We start from the raw sequence: 10,266 nt of genomic DNA, 5'->3' as shown, positions 1-10,266 counted from the left end.
GCTGTGCCTGGAACCAGGGCCTTACACTTGCTAGCATGGGTTCTATTGCTCAGTTGCACTCGTACCCAGTTCTGCAAATCCAAAATGAGTTCATGTGTAGTCCTACAATCACACACTAATTTGGACCAAAAATGACTTACAATAGCTTACCTAGGCCAGCTGTTTACATCCAGGGAAAGGGAAGTGACCCAAAGGAAGTGACTGAAGTGAGGCGACAGCCAGACTGGTCCTGACGTTTGAGCGCTACTTATATAGTTGCTTCGGATTGGCAGGGACTTGGCTCCTTGCTACAAGGGTAGGCTGCAATCTATTTACATATCAAGTTAGGGTACAGCTCACTACATAGCCTTACAGCCAAACTTAAAATGCAGGATGGCAGCTTCAGGGCAAACTCAATAGTGACAATTAAATGAAACTGTTGATAAATGGAACATCATCTGAAAGCACAGCAGTGAGAGCAGACCCAAAGTTTCTAGTGGGATGATTGCATAGAAGAACAAAGATTTTCTTTTCCTTTTTTTTTTTTGTTTTTTTTTTGTTTGGGTTTTTTTTTTTTTCCTGAGATAGGGTTTCTCTGTGTAGCCTTGGCTGTCCTGGACTTGCTTTGTAGACCAGGCTGGCCTTGAATTCACATGATGTTAGTTCAATTTTTTCAAAATTTTATGTATATTGGCATGAGAGTGTCAGAGCCATTGGATCTAGAGTTACATACAGTTGTGAGCTGCCATGTGGGTGCTGGGAATTGAACCCAGGTCTTCTGGAAGAACAGCGAGTGCTCTTAACTGCTGAGCCATCTCTCTAGCCCCAGTTTTAAGCATTCCTAAGTTTACCTTCAAAGAATAATTCGCTATGCATTTAAACATTTATTAACACCAGACATTCTGAAAACACTGCCCCACACAGGTAATTCTACTCCTCTAATTCGTGCTAAAATTTTTTGTTTCATCTTTTTAAAGGATAAAATGTAATTTTTCCTAATTATTACATCTGTGGTTATCTCACTTGTAATTAACAATGTTAAAAGTCTGTTATGTTGTTAACTTATTTAGACATAAAAACAAGTAAAGTCATAACTTGGGAGGCAGAGGCAGGTGGATCGCTGTGAGTTCGAGGCCAGCCTGGGCTACAAAGTGAGTCCAGGATGGCCAAGGCTACACAGAGAAACCCTGTCTCAAAAAACAAACAACAACAACAACAACAAAAATATATATATAGAGAGAGAGCATATTTAACACTTTTGTTTTGTTTTTTTGAGACAGGGTTTCTCTACGTAGCAATCCTGGCTGTCCTGAGCTCCCTCTATAGACTAGGCTGGCTTCAAACTCACAGCATCTGCCTGCCTCTTGTCTTCCTTCCAATGCTGGGATTAAATGGATACACCACCATGCTGTGCTCATATTTAACACTTTTATTACCCCTTTTCTTTTTGTCTTTTGGAGTCACAATCTTTAGTATCCTAGGCTGGCCAGCAACTCACATTTTAACTGTGGATGACCTTGAACTTTGGATCGCCCTGCCTTGCCTCCCAAGTGCTGGAATTATAGGTGCACACACACCTTGTCACATCCCCCCCCCCCCCTCCGTAAGCACCCTAGAGCACCAGCACTTTCTACTTCTCTTTGGTACCTGGGATCCAACCCAGGGCTTTGTGTATGCTAGGCAAGCACCCTACCAACAGAGCCACACACCCCAACTTCTTAAGTGTATTGTTGCCAGAACTGTTTTGATTGTGCAGTTTTAAAAGTTAGGCATGGGGTGTGTCAATCAATCATAACTTTGTTTGAGAATTTACCAAGCCCCGTGTTCTACTGTGTGTTTAGAACTCTGCCCCAGTCAACTCTCACCGAAACTCTAAAATCTACACATTGCATTGCCCAGCCCACGCTATATATTAAAACTGTTAAAGCGCAGAGGCTAAGTAACAGGCTCAGAGCACACAGTGTACAAGTGTCAGGTCCTGTACACATACAGTACAGCTGTGACACCTATTCTCTTAAGCATGCATTTGTCTCAACCGAGTGATGAAATAAATGTCCCTTTGCTGCATTGGTAGCTCAGGCACGTAACCTTAGTACTAGAAAAGAGGGTTGGAAGCCGGAGGGGGTTAGCTATAAGGCAGCTTGGGCTACAGAAGGAGATATCTCGGTCGGGGAAAAAAAGTAGGTAGATTTTACATACATGCTTATATAATATATAAATACAACGCTCCCGATCTCAGCGAATTCGTTCACAATAAAATACAAATGATCACCTCACTGTCGCCGGCCGCCTCCGTCAGAAGTGATGCAGGAGAGTAACCGGGCGGTAGGCACCCACAGAGAAAGGTCTACAGATGTGAACAGCATTCTGTAGGCAAACTTCTCCAGAGCACATCCGGAAACCTTGAATGAATTCCGAGGGCCACAATTGGGACTCCCTAGGGGTTTTTTCTCAACTCCGCCCATCTTGCCTTGGCTTCCTCAGGGGAGCGCCAGGGTTCCTAGCTCAGGCTAGCTGCAACCGGTGCAGACCAGGGCGGGGCAGGCCGAGCGGCTCACCTCCTAACTATTCCTGGGAGAAGTCAGGCCTGCCGCGGCGGGGCGGGGGGGGGGGGGGGGGGGCGCGATAAACCTACTTCCTGGAGCAGCGGGGCTGGAGCTGGGGGAGGGGATGCTGACCTCTGAATCCTTTCCGAACGTCAAACGGGAAACTTCCAGAGTAGCCGTGCTTTTGCCTCCAGAATCCAGGTTCAACGACTATTTCCCCCTTACACTGTTTATTCCTATTTGTGAACGTGCCTCTTCAAAGCTTCCCAAACTCAGGAAAACTCAAAAGCTACAGTCCCGCCCTCTTCCACGCGTGAACCCCAACCCAACCTGTACGGCGGCGCAGACTCTAACACACCAGTGGGACAGCAGCGACTGTCAAGAAAATGGGTTTGCTCACCAACCTGGAACCCGTGGCCTGGATCAGTACCAAGGAGTTGCAGCCAGGAGACTGCTCCCTTCGTCCCAAAGTCGGACTCCAGGCAAAAGGGGCGGTGCTGGCGGAGGAGGCGGTGCTGCCTCGGGGCTGACTGGGAAGGTCTGTGCAGCCAGGCACCAAGCCCCAAGGCAAAAATGCGAAGGCATCCCTAAACAAGCCTAGGGAACAGCAGTGTTGATGCCTTATGAGAACACCATCATTTGAAACTTCAGCTTTCGACCGTCACGTAAGTGTTCAATATACATGTTCTCGCTATCAATATATTGAAATGTCTAAAAATTAAAAGATCTCGCCATTCAACTAAGTGGTGACTGCATTCGATGGATCACTAAAATCTAAAAACCTTAAGTTATCTGTTTGCATCTGCAGTTTTAACTCACAGAACCAAAAGACCATTCATACTTTTGTATTGAAGTATTTATTACGTATGGGAACTGGACTATAGATTTTATTAAAGGCGGGTTAACTGAAAAGCAAAAGAATGCCAAACTTCCTGGCCTAGGAGACTGACTGTGTCACCTGATCTAAGAAGGTGGGGGAGGGGGGAGACGAGGAGGGGCTACAGAGTGACTCAGTTGTTGGAATGTTTGCCTAGCTAGCAGGAGCCTGTAAACTTGTAACTTAGCACTAGGAAGGCTGAGGCAGGAAAATCACTATAAGTTTAAAACTAGCCTGGGCTACAGAGTGATTATGCTTCGAAAAACTTAAAAACAAAATGAAAAAAACCAAGCCAGGAATATATGCTTGGTGTGGGGAGTGGGATAGCGTGATCCAAGAACTTTTTTGTTGTTGTTTTGTTTTGTTTTTCGAGACAGGGTCTCTCTGTGTAGCTCTGGCTGCCCTGGAGTTGCTTTGTAGACCAGGCTGACCTCGAACTCACAGAGATCTGCCTGCCTCTGCCGTCTGAGTACAGGGATTAAAGACGTGGGCCACAACGCCCGACTAAGTCCAAACACATTTAAGAATCATAGAAAAGTGGTGGCTGACGCCTTTAATCCCAGTACTGAGGAAGCAGAGGCAGGTGGATCGCTGCGAGTTCAAGGCCAGCCTGGTCTACAAAGTAAGTTCATGACAGCCAAGGAGAAACCCTGTCTTTGAAAAACAAACAAACAAACAGAAAAACCAAAAACAACAGCAACAAAAAAGAGTCAGAAAATTAGATTAGAGAAGGTGGGACGTTGAATGCCTAACATCCGTAGGTCCATGCTTATTTGTTTTTGAGACAGGGTGGTGTGCTATTCATATTTCTCCCAGGCTGGCTTCGAACTTACTGTGTAACTGAGGATGGGCTTGAATTCCAGATCATCCCACCTCAGCCTCTGTAGTGCTGCTGGTATTGCAAGCCTGTGTCACCTTGCCCAGTTTATGCAGTGCTGGGGAACTGAACCCAGGGCTTTGTGCATCTGGGCAAAACACTCTACCAAAGGGGCTAGCTAACCCCTAGAAGAGATTTATGATCGCCACAAATAGGTGTTGTCTTACAGAAAAAGAATTTGGCAAGGTCTTGAAGTCAGGGCATGTGGGATGAAAGGATCTCAGAATCTGTGGCTCTTCCGGATTCCTGTGTTCTTAACACTCCTTTCATTACTCCAAACTTGGTAGTTGGGTTATGTGAAAAGTGCTGTGGAGCTTTGACTTCACCCTCTGGTATTATCACTGGGAGTTCTCTGGCTTGTTTGTCTCTTCTCAGAATTGTAGCTCTCTTATTCTTGGGTACCATTTACTGCTGAAGGAAGACCTGGGGCTTTGATTTTTGGCCATGTCCACAACTTTCAGACTTGTCAGTTATGCACACTGCAGGATTTTGGAATATCCCGTTTACCTTCCCATAAGCCACGTACTATAAGGGGTGAGTTTCACCTGGGGTGGGGGTGGGGTCAGGGCCCCCCCACCCCCCCCGGTGCTGGGGGCAGGAGGGGGGTGCAGGGCTTTGGAAGTCTCCCCTGCAGGGGCATGAGTTGACTTCTGCTAGAGTCTGAATCATCTTACTTCCTGGTTCTGTTGTGCTAACTGGGTTCCACTGGGTTCTAGGCTTCTCAACCTCCTCCGTTCTTCCAGCTGCTGCCTCTGTTTCTTCTTACCCGAACATCCTGGCTGGCTCAACGCTCCAGGAATCTGCTATCCATGGCTTCTGCAAGGTCATGTTTTTCAGTGGGGCAGGGTCATCTTCTCCAAGGAGGAGGAGACTGTAGAGGGTCTGAGTGCAGGCAGGATGCCTAAGCAAAGGGAGTCTCCGTCAGTAATCTGCCTGCCTTTTTACCTTGTCTTTGGTTGTGCCACGTGTCCCCAGATCTCCTTCTCTAACTCCTCACGAGTTCAGTGCAAAGAAGATGCTAGAAATTCATTGTAGAACTACCACTCGATGTCAAGTCCTGGGGACAAGTTCTTCTCCATATTCTGTCCTTTATTGTGAGTCTCATGGACTCCTTGGTCAGCCTATTGTACCCTGTCCCCATCCAAAACATGAGGTCTTGCTTTAGGGGTGTGGATGTGGGAAGCAGGAGCTAGCCTCAGTCAAGACCTCTTGGGTGTTTGTTTCTCCTTGAAGCTGTGTGTTGTGTCGGGAGCAGCCTCCTTCCTAACTCGTTTAGTTGTTGTAGATTTGAACAGGGACAGGGGATGGCTTAATAAGGAAGGCTACTCAAAGTAGTTTGCAGACCAGTCTGCTTGCCAAGCTGCTAATACATCCATATAGTTGAAGCTACATAGTTAATTAAGGAACTTGTGCCTGAATCTGAACCAAGGGAACAAAACTGATTCAATGCTATGGCTAGAGTGTGTGTGTGTGTGTGTGTGTGTGTGTGTGTGTGTGTGTGTGTGTTGTAAGCTTTTGTGGTGTAGAAAGCAGTGAGATAATGTTTATTGTCAAAAGGTCCAAATATCACTACACGACAGAATTTTGACAAGAATGTTCCTTTGGACATCAGCATATTAACTAATTTCTTCTCTTACATGTTCTGGTGTGAGACAGATCCGGCTTTTACAGTTGTTTCGTTGAGACGACTCTAAGGATTCACCTGTGGAAAATTATGTCTATAATTCTCGCACTTGAGTGGCTGAGGCAGGAGGATTGCTGTGAGTGAGACAGCCTGGGCTTTCAGATTGACAGTCAACAAACAAGCAAACAAAATCCAGAGAGACAAACAAATACAACTTATTTTCTGGAACCAACTTCTGTTTTTCAGTAGCTCTTCATGGTACCAACTTCTCTCTCTCTCTTTTTTTTTTGAACATTTTCTGTTATACATTCAACTGTCCCAAAGCTTCCTGGAGCCTTTCCTGCAAGGACTTAGTTCCATTGCTTATACATTATCCAGGATGTTGTGAATAAGATGGGCTTAGAGTTAGAGTTGTTTTTGGTTTTTTTTTTTGTTGTTGTTGTTGGGTTTTTTTGTTGTTGTTGTTTTTGTTTTTTTGTTTTTTGTTTTTAGTTTTAGGAGTGCTTACCCTTTTTTCTAGAGCATAAAGTATTCATCATTAACTCCAATATCCCTGAGATAATGGGAAGATAAGCTCTTTTTTTTTTTTTTTTTGACAAGTTCTTTTTTGTTCTTGTTGTTTGTTTTTTGTTTTTCGAGACAAGGTTTCTCTGTGTAGCCTTGGCTGTCCTAGATTTGCTTTGTAGACAGCGATCCGCCTGCTTCTGCCTCCTGAGTACTGGGATGATAGCCATGTGCCACCATGCCGGTCCTTTTTATTTTATTTTTGATTTTGGGAGTGCTTACCCTTCTTTCTAGGACATAAAGCATTCATCATTAAGTTCAATAGCCCTGAGATAATGGGAAGACACGCTCTTTTTTTACATTTTTATTTTTGACAAGTTCTTACTTTGTTTGTTTGTTTTTTGTTTTTCAAGACAGGGTCTCTCTGTGTAGCCTTGGCTGTCCTAGCCTCGCTTTGTAGACCAGGCTGGCCTTGAATTCATAGCGATCCACCTGCCTCTGCCTCCCCAGTGCTGGGATTAAAGGCCTGCACCACCACCGCCCGGGTCTAAATATTCTTAAAGGCAATAATTTTTTTTAAAATAGCTCTGTTTGTGTTATGAAACTACATAAGGTGACATTTTCCCCTTTTAGTGATATAACTCAACCTCTAAAATTGTTGAGAAATAGACTGCACATAGTAAACTAACTCCTAAGCCAGTGTCAGATTGAATTTCAGTCCAAGCCAGCATTTTTCTAAATCACCACAGGCAATTACTTCTCAAAAAATATTTCCATTCTGGCCGGGCATGGTGGCACATACCTTTAATCTCAGGACTCTGGGAAGCAGAGGCAGGCGGATCTCTGTGAGTTCGAGGCCAGCCTGGTCAACAAAGAAAGTCCAGGACAGTCAAGGCTACACAGAGAGACCCTGTCTCGAAAAAAGAAATTTCCATTCTGAAATAGGTATTTGTGTTTAAAATGCAATGATATGTATCTAATATATTAAATGTAAGGTTAATTTGTATAGGTATATGCCTCGCTGAAAAAAAAACAATGGTAAGATGTCACTTTATTTTTTCTTTCCTTTCTTTCTTTTTCTTTATTTTCTTTCTTTCTTTCTTTCTTTTTCTTTTTCTTTTTTTTTTTTTTTTTTTTTTTTTTTTTTTTTTTTTTTTTTTTTTTTTTTTTTTTTTTTTTTTTGAGACAGAATTTCTCCGTGTAGCCCTGGCTGTCCTGGACTCAACTTTGTAGACTAGGCTGGCCTCAAACTCACAGTGATCTGCCTGCTTCTGTCTCCCACAGAGTGCTGGGATTAAAGGTGTGCACCACCACGACTAATAGTAAAGTATCATTTCTATAATCAATCTGAATATTAGACAATGAGAGGGCAGAAGTTTATCAAAGCTCACGTTTTCACAGGGGCAGTGGAGTGTGTTCTTAGAGTTCAGGAACTGGCCTGTGTCTTCACCTCTGCCTGCAGTGCCATTCACTGTACCATAGAGCGGACTACCTCCTTCACAAAAGACTCTCAGGATGAAAAGAAATGCACTAAAGCATTATTTTTATTTTTATTTTTATTTTTTAAATTTTGTTTTTTGAGACAGGGTTTCTTTGTGTGGCCTTGGTTTTCCTGGAGTCACTTTGTAGACCAGGCTGACCTCGAACTCACAGTGATCCATCTGCCTCTGCCTCCCGAGTGCTGGGATTAAAGGCGTGCGCCACCACGCCCAGCTTATTTTTATTTTAACTTTTTACTGATTCTTTGTGAATTTCACATCATGCATGCCAATTTCACTCATCACCCCCTAGCCTCTTCCCCCACAACCTTTGTACCCTCCCTCTGCCCTTGCAATCCCCCCCAAAAAGGACCTGTGGTTGTATCACAGTGTGTTCCATACATACAATACCCTTTTGTCCACATTTCTTTTTTGATTTCTTTGTTTTTTGTTTTTTTCTTGTTTTTTGAGACAGTGTTTCTCTGTGTAGCCTTGACTGTCCTGGACTCTCTTTGTAGACCAGGCTGGCCTTGAACTCACAGATATCCACCTGCCTCTGTCTCCCCAATGCTGGGATTAAAGGTGTGTGCCACCATGCCCTGCTTGTCCACACTTCTTTACTTGCAAATGTTCATTGCAACGAGTCGTTTGTCTAGTTCGAGGCCTCTGGCTTCTGCTACACTCAATACTGGATCCTCACCAGGACTCCCCTCAGACAGATAGCCGGTTGTTGCCCTGGGTGCTGCCCCTCCCCCAACCAAACAGATTTTATATACACCAGCGCCCCCCCCCTCCGTGTATATGTGTGTGTGTGTGTGTGTGTGTGTGTGTGTGTGTGTGTCTTGAAACCCTGCTGTATCATGCTGGCCTTGTATCATGCTGTCTCAGCTTTCCAAATCCTGGATTACAGGCATGACTACAGTGGTAAACTGAGAGACTCTGTCTTCAGAAGCTTTCTCTCTCTCTCTCTCTCTGTCTCTCTCTCTCTCTCTCCCTCTCCCTCCTCCCTCCCCCCCCCCCCCATGTACCTGTCCTTAGCTCTGTATTAAAACAGCTTCATGATGATCTGTCCTGTGAGAATTCTGGCTTCATCTAAGGTCTGCGAAGAGTCTGCCTCCTACATTTGGCACAGGAAAAACAGTTCCTTTCTATGTCTGAGATGGGGGCGGCCTATCTGAAGTGCAGAGGACGAGGGAGAGGGTAGTGCGTGACGGAGCAGAAACAGGCTGCCCAAGTGCTTCTTATCAAAGAAGCCTTAACAGGTTTGCCGTGACATTTAAAAATGGGAAACCACTGAAAGGATATTTAATGAAATTAAACTTCAGAGTTACACGTTGAAAACTGAATCTGCTACAGTCACAGAAATTAGGAAAAAATTGGAAAGAACTAAATATTAAAATGAGTGCCTATTTATGAAGTATATTCACCCATGGAGGTGTAGCTGAATTTGAGATAGTTAAACCCTGAAAATGGGACAGTGTGATGGGCGTCTGAATTAAGAGGGGAGAGGAAGTAGATGGGATGACTTCTGATATTTAGCACTGAATGTACCAAAAAAAAAAAAAAAAAAAAAAAAAAGCAGAAAGATAGACACGGTTTAGTTCCTAGAATATTTTAGTGGTTAAAAGAATATGGACAAGCTGGGCACAGTGGCACATGTCTGTTATGCCAGAACTTGAGGAGGCAGAGGCAGGCAGATCTCTGTGAGTTCAAGGACAACCTGATCTATAAATTGAGCCAAGGACAGCAAGGCTACACAGAGGAACCCTGTCTAGAAAAAAACCTAAAATAATGTGGACAAATTAATTATTGTATTAGGATAAATTTTAACAAAGAAGTTTACTCCAAACTTTTAAAAAGGATTTTGTTATTGTTAGTATCCATCCTTCCTTCCTTCTTCCATTTCTCCGTCCCTCCCTCCTTTCATCACCTGAGAACATATATTCTCATCCCTCCCCTAACTTTTTGTCCTTGATCATGTTTAATGACATGAAAGCACAAGAAACATAAGTTGGCGATTTTCACTATTGATCTTAGTTAAAAGACCAAGTTGGGACTTTCTCTGATGTGATTTTGTTAATTAAGGGTCTTCAGAAAATGAAAAGACATATACATATGATAGCCAAGTAGTGAGACAGACTTTCTGATAGGCAGACAGACAAGGGAGGAGGCCAAGAATAGGTAATAAAAATGGTGGACTTTCAAAATGGCTGCCAATGATGTGCTGGCTCAGTAAAGTCAAGGTTGTGAGCCAATCAGCCATCCTGTCTTTCTTCAGATTAATGAAACCTAAATGAGGGGAAGAAAATCCTTTAGAAATTTAAAAAAACTCCCAGTCCTCAAGAAGCTGGGTTTTAGCTTCCTGCCCTGCCCCCTCTAAT

This window comes from Acomys russatus, chromosome 7 (assembly GCF_903995435.1).
Source record: "Acomys russatus chromosome 7, mAcoRus1.1, whole genome shotgun sequence".
NCBI lineage: Eukaryota > Metazoa > Chordata > Mammalia > Rodentia > Muridae > Acomys > Acomys russatus.
The sequence above is the reverse complement of the archived record's forward strand: the minus strand, read 5'-3'. Positions refer to the sequence as shown.